Consider the following 10,573-nt stretch of genomic DNA (forward strand, 5'->3'; position numbering starts at 1 on the left):
TGTTGCGCCAACCGGATGTTTCTCTTCCATTTCAGGTTGAGGTTGACGCTTCTGAGATTGGGGCAGGGGCCGTTTTGTCTCAGAGGGATCCTGTTGGTTGCTTAATGAAACCGTGTGCCTTCTTTTCCCGTAAGTTTTCGCCTGCTGAACGCAATTATGATGTCGGCAATCAGGAGTTGTTGGCTATGAAGTGGGCGTTTGAGGAGTGACGACATTGGCTTGAGTGTCAATGGCCACTCTAAGCTGAATGTGCTTGCCCTCGTCAGATCGCAAATGCAAAGCAGCTTGAGGCTTGGCAAGTACCAGCGTGGGACACTGGCTGGGAATCCCTGGTGCCATTGACATAATTTATGGAGTACTGTGTCCAGTTTTGGGCACTGGTGCTCAGGAAGGATATAATGGAACTAGAGAGAGTACAAAGGAGGGCAACAAAATTAATAAAGGGGATGGGAGAACTACAATACCCAGATAGATTAGCGAAATTAGGATTATTTAGTCTAGAAAAAAGATGACTGAGGGGCGATCTAATAACCATGTATAAGTATATAAGGGGACAATACAAATATCTCGCTGAGGATCTGTTTATACCAAGGAAGGTGACAGGCACAAGGGGGCATTCTTTGCGTCTGGAGGAGAGAAGGTTTTTCCACCAACATAGAAGAGGATTCTTTACTGTTAGGGCAGTGAGAATCTGGAATTGCTTGCCTGAGGAGGTGGTGATGGCGAACTCAGTCGAGGGGTTCAAGAGAGGCCTGGATGTCTTCCTGGAGCAGAACAATATTGTATCATACAATTATTAGGTTCTGTAGAAGGATGTAGATATGGGGATTTATTATAATGGAATATAGGCTGAACTGGATGGACAAATGTCTTTTTTCGGCCTTACTAATTATGTATGTTACTATGAGCTAAGCACCGTATTGTGGTCTTGACCAATCATAAGAATTTGATTTACCTCGAGTCTGTCAAACGGCTGAATCCTAGACAGGCTCGATGGTCCTTGTTTTTTTCCCGTTTTGATTTCGTGGTCTCGTACCTTCCGGGTTCTAAGAATATTAAGGCTGATGTCTTCTCTAGGAGTTTTTTGCCTGATTCTCCTGAGGTCTTAGAACCGGTCGGTAGGGTTGAGCGACCTTGACCTTTTTAGAGTCGAGCCGTGTTTCGCGAAACCCGACTATCTTAGAACTCGAGTCGAGTGGAATCGGCCGATTATCGCGAAAAGTCGGGTATCGACCGAAACACGAAACCCAATGCAAGTCAATGGGGGAGCATAGTCGGCAGTGAGTGGAGGCCAGGAAAACACCTACACTGCCCATTTTAATGGCAAAAACATCCATTCTTGTTACAGAAGCTTGTCAATCATAATTTAGCTTATAATAATTGGAAGGCATTTGAAATTGGGGGTCATTTGGCTAAAGTTGTGGGGGGTAGGGCTGGTTCAAGTAATTAGTTGGCCCAGTAAATCTGGACCACGTCACGGCAGTGGAGCAGGGAGAGGTAAGTATTTCAACTTTGCAAGTGCTGTGATCCTGAGCAAGCAGGGGGGGCCCACTCGTTGGCATTGGCACTGGCACAGGGCCCCTCAAAGTACAGCAGTGTGTTTGCACGGCGGGGGCGCCTCCAACCGGCAGCAACACTTTTGCGTACTATGAGAGGCCCTGTGCCAGTGACGTCGCCAACTAGTATTCCTCCCCCCACCTGATGAAGGAACCTGCACTTTCATCTGCACCTTCCTCTTTGTCCCCGTGTAAGGTGGTATGGTATGCGGGAAGAGGAACCTGACTTTCAGCAGGGTCACAATCTTGCTGAGTAGCGTGCACGGGGAATGTTGCGTTATGGGTCAATGTACCAGCAGACTCATCAATCACTGGCTGGGCAATGGGCAGGATGAGGAGGAAACACAGATATAGGCCCAAAGAATAAAGTTGGCTAAATGCAGTTCAAAATTGGTAACACAGGACTAACCAGGGGGCATTGCAGTGGAGGACAACTGGAATGAGAGGCTGACACAGAGAGTAGGCCCAAATCAGTAAGTAGTCGAAATGCAGTTCAAAATTGGCAACAGTAGTAAACAGGCGGCACAGCTTTGTTCAGTGGAGGAGAACAGCAAGGAGTGGCAGACACCGATAGTAGGCCCCAACCCAACTAGTAGGCCAAATGCAGTCTAACATTAACAACTACTTAACGAGAGCCTGAAAATGGAATTTCAGGACAGGAAACCAGGAGAACAGCAAGGAGCGGCAGACACTGTTAGTAGGCCCCAAACCAACTAGTACGCCAAATGCAGTTGTTCCATTTAACCACTATTTAACAAGAGCCTGAAGATAGAAGCTCAGGAAAGGCAACCTGGAGATCACCTTGGAGTGGAAGACACCGTCTCTACACCCCATACCCAATTTGTAGGCCTAATGCAGTGTAGTTTCCAACAACTACTAAACGAGAGTCGGAAGACCGAAGCAATGGCGAGGAAACCTGGGGAACACCTTGGAGTGGAACACACCGTCTCTACACCCCATACCCAATTTGTAGGCCTAATGCAGTGTAGTTTTCATCAACTACTAAACGAGAGTAGGAAGATCGAAGCAATGTGGACGAAACCTGGGGCACACCTTGGGGCGGCAGACACCGTTAGTAGGCCCTACCAAAGTTGTAGCCCCAATGCAGTTTTAAAATTCCTAGAGGCTGAAAACAAGACTATTGACGCTCAGCTTTTTTCAAAGTAACACAGCTGTATTGAGTGGCGCAGACAGACACAGGTAGTAGGCCTTAAACCAAAAATGTGGCTCACTGCAGCTTAAAAAAGGTTACAGGGGTACACAGGCAGCATTGCTCTGGGCAGTGTAGGACAATTTCAATAGTGGACCGCAGACAGACTTTGTACGCTTACTATTAAAAAAAGGATGCTCTATGCAATTAAAAATAGGTTCCAGGGGTACACGGGCAGCAGTGGTCTGGTCAGTGTAGGAGTAGTAGAAAGAATGGGCCGCAGACAGGCTTCGAAGGCCTAACATAAAAAAATATTGGGTTGTAGGCAGTTTAACATTGGTTCCAGGGGTACACGGGCAGCAGTAGACTGGTCAGTGTAGTAGTAGTAGAAAGAACGGTCCGCAGACAGGCTTCGAAGGCCTAACATAAAAAAATATTGGGCTGTAGGCACTTTTAAATAGGTTCCAGGGGTACACGGGCAGCAGTGGTCTGGTCAGTGTAGGAGTAGTAGAAAGAACGGGCCGCAGACAGGCTTCGAAGGCCTAACATAAAAAAATATTGGGCTGTAGGCACTTTTAAATAGGTTCCAGGGGTACACAGGCAGCAGTGGTCTGGTCAGTGTAGGAGTAGTAGAAAGAACGGGCCGCAGACAGGCTTCGAAGGCCTAACATAAAAAAATATTGGGCTGTAGGCACTTTAACATTGGTTCCAGGGGTACACGGGCAGCAGTAGACTGGTCAGTGTAGGAGTAGTAGAAAGAACGGGCCACAGACAGGCTTCGAAGGCCTAACATAAAAAAATATTGGGCTGTAGGCACTTTTAAATAGGTTCCAGGGGTACACGGGCAGCAGTGGTCTGGTCAGTGTAGGAGTAGTAGAAAGAACGGGCCGCAGACACGCTTCGAAGGCCTAACATAAAAAAATATTGGGCTGTAGGCACTTTAACATTGGTTCCAGGGGTACAGGGGCAGCAGTAGACTGGTCAGTGTAGTAGTATTAGAAAGAACGGGCCGCAGACAGGCTTCGAAGGCCTAATATAAAAAAATATTGGGCTGTAGGCACTTTAACATTGGTTCCAGGGGTACACGGGCAGCAGTAGACTGGTCAGTGTAGTAGTAGTAGAAAGAACAGGCCGCAGACAGGCTTCGAAGGCCTAACATAAAAAAATATTGGGCTGTAGGCACTTTTAAATAGGTTCCAGGGGTACACGGGCAGCAGTGGTTTGGTCAGTGTAGGAGTAGTAGAAAGAATGGGCCACAGACAGGCTTCGAAGGCCTAACATAAAAAAATATTGGGCTGTAGGCACTTTAACATTGGTTCCAGGGGTACACGGGCAGCAGTAGACTGGTCAGTGTAGTAGTAGTAGAAAGAACGGGCCGCAGACAGGCTTCAAAGGCCTAACATAAAAAAATATTGGGCTGTAGGCACTTTTAAATAGGTTCCAGGGGTACACAGGCAGCAGTGGTCTGGTCAGTGTAGGAGTAGTAGAAAGAACGGGCCGCAGACAGGCTTCGAAGGCCTAACATAAAAAAATATTGGGCTGTAGGCACTTTTAAAGGGAACCTGTCACCCCAAAAATCGAGGGTGAGGTAATCCCACCGGCATCAGGGGCTTATCTGCAGCATTCTGTAATGCTGCAGATAAGCCCCCGATGTTACCTGAAAAAGGAGAAAAAGACGTTAGATTATACTAACCCAGGGGCAGTCCCGCTGCTGGTCAGGTCGGATGGGCGTCTCTGGTCCGCTCCGGCGCCTCCCATCTTCTTTCCATGACGTCCTCTTCTGATCTTCAGCCACGGCTCCGGCGCAGGCGTACTTTGCTCTGCCCTCTTGAGGGCAGAGGATAGTACTGCAGTGCGCAGGCGCCGGAAAGGTCAGAGGCCCGGCGCCTGCACACTGCAATACTTTGTCTGCCCTCAACAGGGCAGAGCAAAGTACGCCTGCGCCGGAGCCGTGGCTGAAGATCAGAAGAGGACGTCATGGAAAGAAGATGGGAGGCGCCGCAGCGGACCGGAGACACCCATCCGACCTGACCAGCAGCGGGACCGCCCCTGGGTAAGTATAATATAACATCTTTTTCTCCTTTTTCAGGTAACATCGGGGGCTTATCTACAGCATTACAAAATGCTGTAGATAAGCGCATGATGCTGGTGGGCTTACCTCACCCGCGATTTTCGGGGTGACAGGTGCCCTTTAAATAGGTTCCAGGGGTACACAGGCAGCAGTGGTCTGGTCAGTGTAGGAGTAGTAGAAAGAACGGGCCGCAGACAGGCTTCAAAGGCCTAACATAAAAAAATATTGGGCTGTAGGCACTTTAACATTGGTTCCAGGGGTACACGGGCAGCAGTAGACTGGTCAGTGTAGTAGTAGTAGAAATAACGGGCCGCAGACAGACTTCGAAGGCCTAACATAAAAAAATATTGGGCTGTAGGCACTTTAACATTGTTCCAGGGGTACACGGGCAGCAGTAGACTGGTCAGTGTAGTAGTAGTAGAAAGAACGGGCCGCAGACAGGCTTCGAAGGCCTAACATAAAAAAATATTGGGCTGTAGGTACTTTTAAATAGATTCCAGGGGTACACGGGCAGCAGTAGACTGGTCAGTGGAGGCCTAGTGGAAGGAGGGACCGCAGACAGGCTTCGAAGGCCTAACATAATAAAATTTGGCTGTAGGCAATTTAACATTGGTTCCAGGGGAACACGGGCAGCAGTAGACAGGTCAGTGGAGGCCTAGTGGAAGGAGGGACCGCAGACAGTCTTCGAAGGCTTAACATAATAAAATTTGGCTGTAGGCAATTTAACATTGGTTCCAGGGGAACACGGGCAGCAGTAGGCTGGTCAGTGGAGGCCTAGTGGAAGGAGCGACCGCAGACAGGCTTCGAAGGCTTAACATAATAAAATTTGGCTGTAGGCAATTTAACATTGGTTCCAGGGGAACACGGGCAGCAGTAGACAGGTCAGTGGAGGCCTAGTGGAAGGAGGGACCGCAGACAGGCTTCGAAGGCCTAACAAAAAAATTTGGCTGTTGGCAATTTAACATTGGTTCCAGGGGAACACGGGCAGCAGTAGAAAGGTCAGTGGAGGCCTAGTGGAAGGAGCGACCGCAGACAGGCTTCGAAGGCCTAACATAATAAAATTTGGCTGTAGGCAATTTAACATTGGTTCCAGGGGAACACGGGCAGCAGTAGACAGGTCAGTGGAGGCCTATTGGAAGGAGGGACCGCAGACAGGCTTCGAAGGCCTGACATAATAAAATTTGGCTGTTGGCAATTTAACATTGGTTCCAGGGGAACACGGGCAGCAATAGACAGGTCAGTGGAGGCCTAGTGGAAGGAGGGACCGCAGACAGGCTTCGAAGGCCTAACATCATAAAATTTGGCTTTAGGCAATTTAACATTGGTTCCAGGGGAACACGGGCAGCAGTAGACAGGTCAGTGGAGGCCTAGTGGAAGGAGGGACCGCAGACAGGCTTCGAAGGCCTAACATAATAAAATTTGGCTGTTGGCAATTTAACATTGGTTCCAGGGGAACACGGGCAGCAGTAGACAGGTCAGTGGAGGCCTAGTGGAAGGAGGGACCGCAGACAGGCTTCGAAGGCCTAACATAATAAAATTTGGCTGTAGGCAATTTAACATTGGTTCCAGGGGAACACGGGCAGCAGTAGACAGGTCAGTGGAGGCCTAGTGGAAGGAGGGACCGCAGACAGGCTTCGAAGGCCTAACATAATAAAATTTGGATGTTGGCAATTTAACATTGGTTCCAGGGGAACACGGGCAGCAGTAGACAGGTCAGTGGAGGCCTAGTGGAAGGAGGGACCGCAGACAGGCTTCGGAGGCCTAACATAATAAAATTTGGCTGTTGGCAATTTAACATTGGTTCCAGGGGAACACGGGCAGCAGTAGACAGGTCAGTGGAGGCCTAGTGGAAGGAGGGACCGCAGACAGGCTTCGAAGGCCTAACATAATAAAATTTTGCTGTCGGCAATTTAACATTGGTTCCAGGGGAACACGGGCAGCAGTAGACAGGTCAGTGGAGGCCTAGTGGAAGGAGGGACCGCAGACAGGCTTCGAAGGCCTAACATAATAAAATTTGGCTGTCGGCAATTTAACATTGGTTCCAGGGGAACACGGGCAGCAGTAGACAGGTCAGTGGAGGCCTAGTGGAAGGAGGGACCGCAGACAGGCTTCGAAGGCCTAACATAATAAAATTTGGCTGTAGGCAATTTAACATTGGTTCCAGGGGAACACGGGCAGCAGTAGACAGGTCAGTGGAGGCCTAGTGGAAGGAGGGACCGCAGACAGGCTTCGAAGGCCTAACATAATAAAATTTGGCTGTTGGCAATTTAACATTGGTTCCAGGGGAACACGGGCAGCAGTAGACAGGTCAGTGGAGGCCTAGTGGAAGGAGGGACCGCAGACAGGCTTCGAAGGCCTAACATAATAAAATTTGGCTGTTGGCAATTTAACATTGGTTCCAGGGGAACACGGGCAGCAGTAGACAGGTCAGTGGAGGCCTAGTGGAAGGAGGGACCGCAGACAGGCTTCGAAGGCCTAACATAATAAAATTTGTCTGTAGGCAATTTAACATTGGTTCCAGGGGAACACGGGCAGCAGTAGACAGGTCAGTGGAGGCCTAGTGGAAGGAGGGACCGCAGACAGGCTTCGAAGGCCTAACATAATAAAATTTGGCTGTAGGCAATTTAACATTGGTTCCAGGGGAACACGGGCAGCAGTAGACAGGTCAGAGTAGTAGTAGTAGAAAGAACGGGCCGCAGACAGGATTCGAAGGCCTAACATAAAAAAATATTGGGCTGTAGGCACTTTAACATTGGTTCCAGGGGTACACGGGCAGCAGTAGACTGGTCATTGTAGTAGTAGTAGAAAGAACGGGCCGCAGACAGGCTTCGAAGGCCTAACATAAAAAATTTTTGGGCGGTAGGTACTTTTAAATAGATTCCAGGGGTACACGGGCAGCAGTAGACAGGTCAGTGGAGGCCTAGTGGAAGGAGGGACCGCAGACAGGCTTCGAAGGCCTAACATAATAAAATTTGGCTGTAGGCAATTTAACATTGGTTCCAGGGGAACACGGGCAGCAGTAGACAGGTCAGTGGAGGCCTAGTGGAAGGAGGGACCGCAGACAGGCTTCGAAGGCCTAACATAATAAAATTTGGCTGTAGGCAATTTAACATTGGTTCCAGGGGAACACGGGCAGCAGTAGACAGGTCAGTGGAGGCCTAGTGGAAGGAGGGACCGCAGACAGGCTTCGAAGGCCTAACATAATAAAATTTGGCTGTTGGCAATTTAACATTGGTTCCAGGGGAACACGGGCAGCAGTAGACAGGTCAGTGGAGGCCTAGTGGAAGGAGGGACCGCAGACAGGCTTCGAAGGCCTAACATAATAGAATTTGTCTGTAGGAAATTTAACATTGGTTCCAGGGGAACACGGGCAGCAGTAGACAGGTCAGTGGAGGCCTAGTGGAAGGAGGGACCGCAGACAGGCTCCGAAAGCCTGACATAATAAAATTTGGCTGTTGGCAATTTAACATTGGTTCCAGGGGAACACGGGCAGCAGTCGACAGGTCAGTGGAGGCCTAGTGGAAGGAGGGACCGCAGACAGGCTTCGAAGGCCTAACATAATAATATTTGGCTGTAGGCAATTTAACATTGGTTCCAGGGGAACACGGGCAGCAGTAGACAGGTCAGTGGAGGCCTAGTGGAAGGAGGGACCGCAGACAGGCTTCGAAGGCCTAACATAATAAAATTTGGCTGTAGGCAATTTAACATTGGTTCCAGGGGAACACGGGCAGCAGTAGACAGGTCAGTGGAGGCCTAGTGGAAGGAGGGACCGCAGACAGGCTTCGAAGGCCTAACATAATAAAATTTGGCTGTAGGCAATTTAACATTGGTTCCAGGGGAACACGGGCAGCAGTAGACAGGTCAGTGGAGGCCTAGTGGAAGGAGGGACCGCAGACAGGCTTCGAAGGCCTAACATAATAAAATTTGGCTGTTGGCAATTTAACATTGGTTCCAGGGGAACACGGGCAGCAGTAGACAGGTCAGTGGAGGGCTAGTGGAAGGAGGGACCGCAGACAGGCTTCGAAGGCCTAACATAATAAAATTTGGCTGTAGGCAATTTAACATTGGTTCCAGGGGAACACGGGCAGCAGTAGACAGGTCAGTGGAGGCCTAGTGGAAGGAGGGACCGCAGACAGGCTTCGAAGGCCTAACATAATAAAATTTGGCTGTTGGCAATTTAACATTGGTTCCAGGGGAACACGGGCAGCAGTAGACAGGTCAGTGGAGGCCTAGTGGAAGGAGGGACCGCAGACAGGCTTCGAAGGCCTAACATAATAAAATTTGGCTGTTGGCAATTTAACATTGGTTCCAGGGGAACACGGGCAGCAGTAGACAGGTCAGTGGAGGCCTAGTGGAAGGATGGACCGCAGACAGGCTTCGAAGGCCTAACATAATAAAATTTGTCTGTAGGCAATTTAACATTGGTTCCAGGGGAACACGGGCAGCAGTAGACAGGTCAGTGGAGGCCTAGTGGAAGGAGGGACCGCACACAGGCTTCGAAGGCCTAACATAATAAAATTTGTCTGTAGGCAATTTAACATTGGTTCCAGGGGAACACGGGCAGCAGTAGACAGGTCAGTGGAGGCCTAGTGGAAGGAGGGACCGCAGACAAGCTTCGAAGGCCTAACGTAATAAATTTGGGCTGTAGGCACTTTGAATTCTCTTGCAGGGGTACACAGGCAGTGGGCACCATTGGTGTTGTCAGCGGCGGCCGATTGTAATGAGTGTCTGCCAGTTAGTAGTCCCAAAAAATAAATACATGTTAATGTCTCGCATTACAAGAAAAAGAAAAACCAAAAGGGCGCAATCATTAGGTACAGGGGTGTGCTCCTCTGCGTAGTTTCAGACCTAGTAATTTGGCACAATGTATTTACTTGGGTAAATATAGGACACTGCCCCTGACTATGTTAAGTACCATCATACATGTCAACACAATGGTATTGTCAGTGGCAGGAATTTACGGATGTCAGGGCATAGACTAAACATAGGTGGAACTGTGAGAGATAATTGTGCAAGTGGTAGAGCAATGTTTGAGCTGGGGGTGGGGGAACTCTCTTGTGGCCAGCGGTACATGCCCAGGGCCCCTCATGTTACAACAGTGTGTCTGACGTTGGGTGCGCACCACCACCGCCAGAGACACTTTATTGTACTATGAGGGACCCAGTGGCAGTGCCGTCGACCAAAAGCGTGCACACCCACCTCTTCAGACAAACAGCACTCTCACGGGTGCTTGCGCCAAGTGGCGATACCACGGCCCCGTGTGGGAAGTTTGGCCATTTAGGGAGGTGTAAACATGTCGTATGCTGGACAATCAGCTGCTGCATATTATGAGATTGGGAAAGTCATTCAGAGTAGTCCACAGGCAATACCTTTTCATAGGAAAGCTAGGTGTCGGCCGGGCAAGGTGGGGCAAAAGAATTTGAAATCCAGTTGTGGTTCATTTTAATGAAGGTTAGATCATCAACATTTTGGGTAGCCAGACGAGTCCTTTTTTCAGTTAATATTGAACCTGCAGCACTGAATACTCTTTCTGATAGGACACTAGCTGCTGGGCAAGCAAGCTCCTGCAATGCATATTCTGCCAATTCTGGCCAGGTGTCTAATTTGGATGCCCAGTAATCAAATGGGAATGACGGTTGAGGTAGAACATCGATAAGGGATGAAAAATAGTTAGTAACCATACTGGACAAATGTTGTCTCCTGTCACTTTGAATTGATGCAGCAGTACCTGTCCTGTCTGCGGTCATAGCAAAATCACTCCACAACCTGGTCAGAAAACCCCTCTGTCCAATGCCA

At 49.2% G+C, this 10,573-nt stretch overlaps 1 pseudogene; it reads left to right on the plus strand.

Annotated features, from left to right (window-relative positions):
• Nucleotides 1-225: 225 nt before the first annotated feature.
• LOC138639890 (5S ribosomal RNA) lies at nt 226-344 on the plus strand (annotated as a pseudogene).
• The last annotated feature ends 10,229 nt before the right edge of the window (nt 345-10,573 follow it).

Source organism: Ranitomeya imitator, chromosome 5 (assembly GCF_032444005.1).
Source record: "Ranitomeya imitator isolate aRanImi1 chromosome 5, aRanImi1.pri, whole genome shotgun sequence".
NCBI classification, from domain to species: Eukaryota; Metazoa; Chordata; class Amphibia; order Anura; family Dendrobatidae; genus Ranitomeya; species Ranitomeya imitator.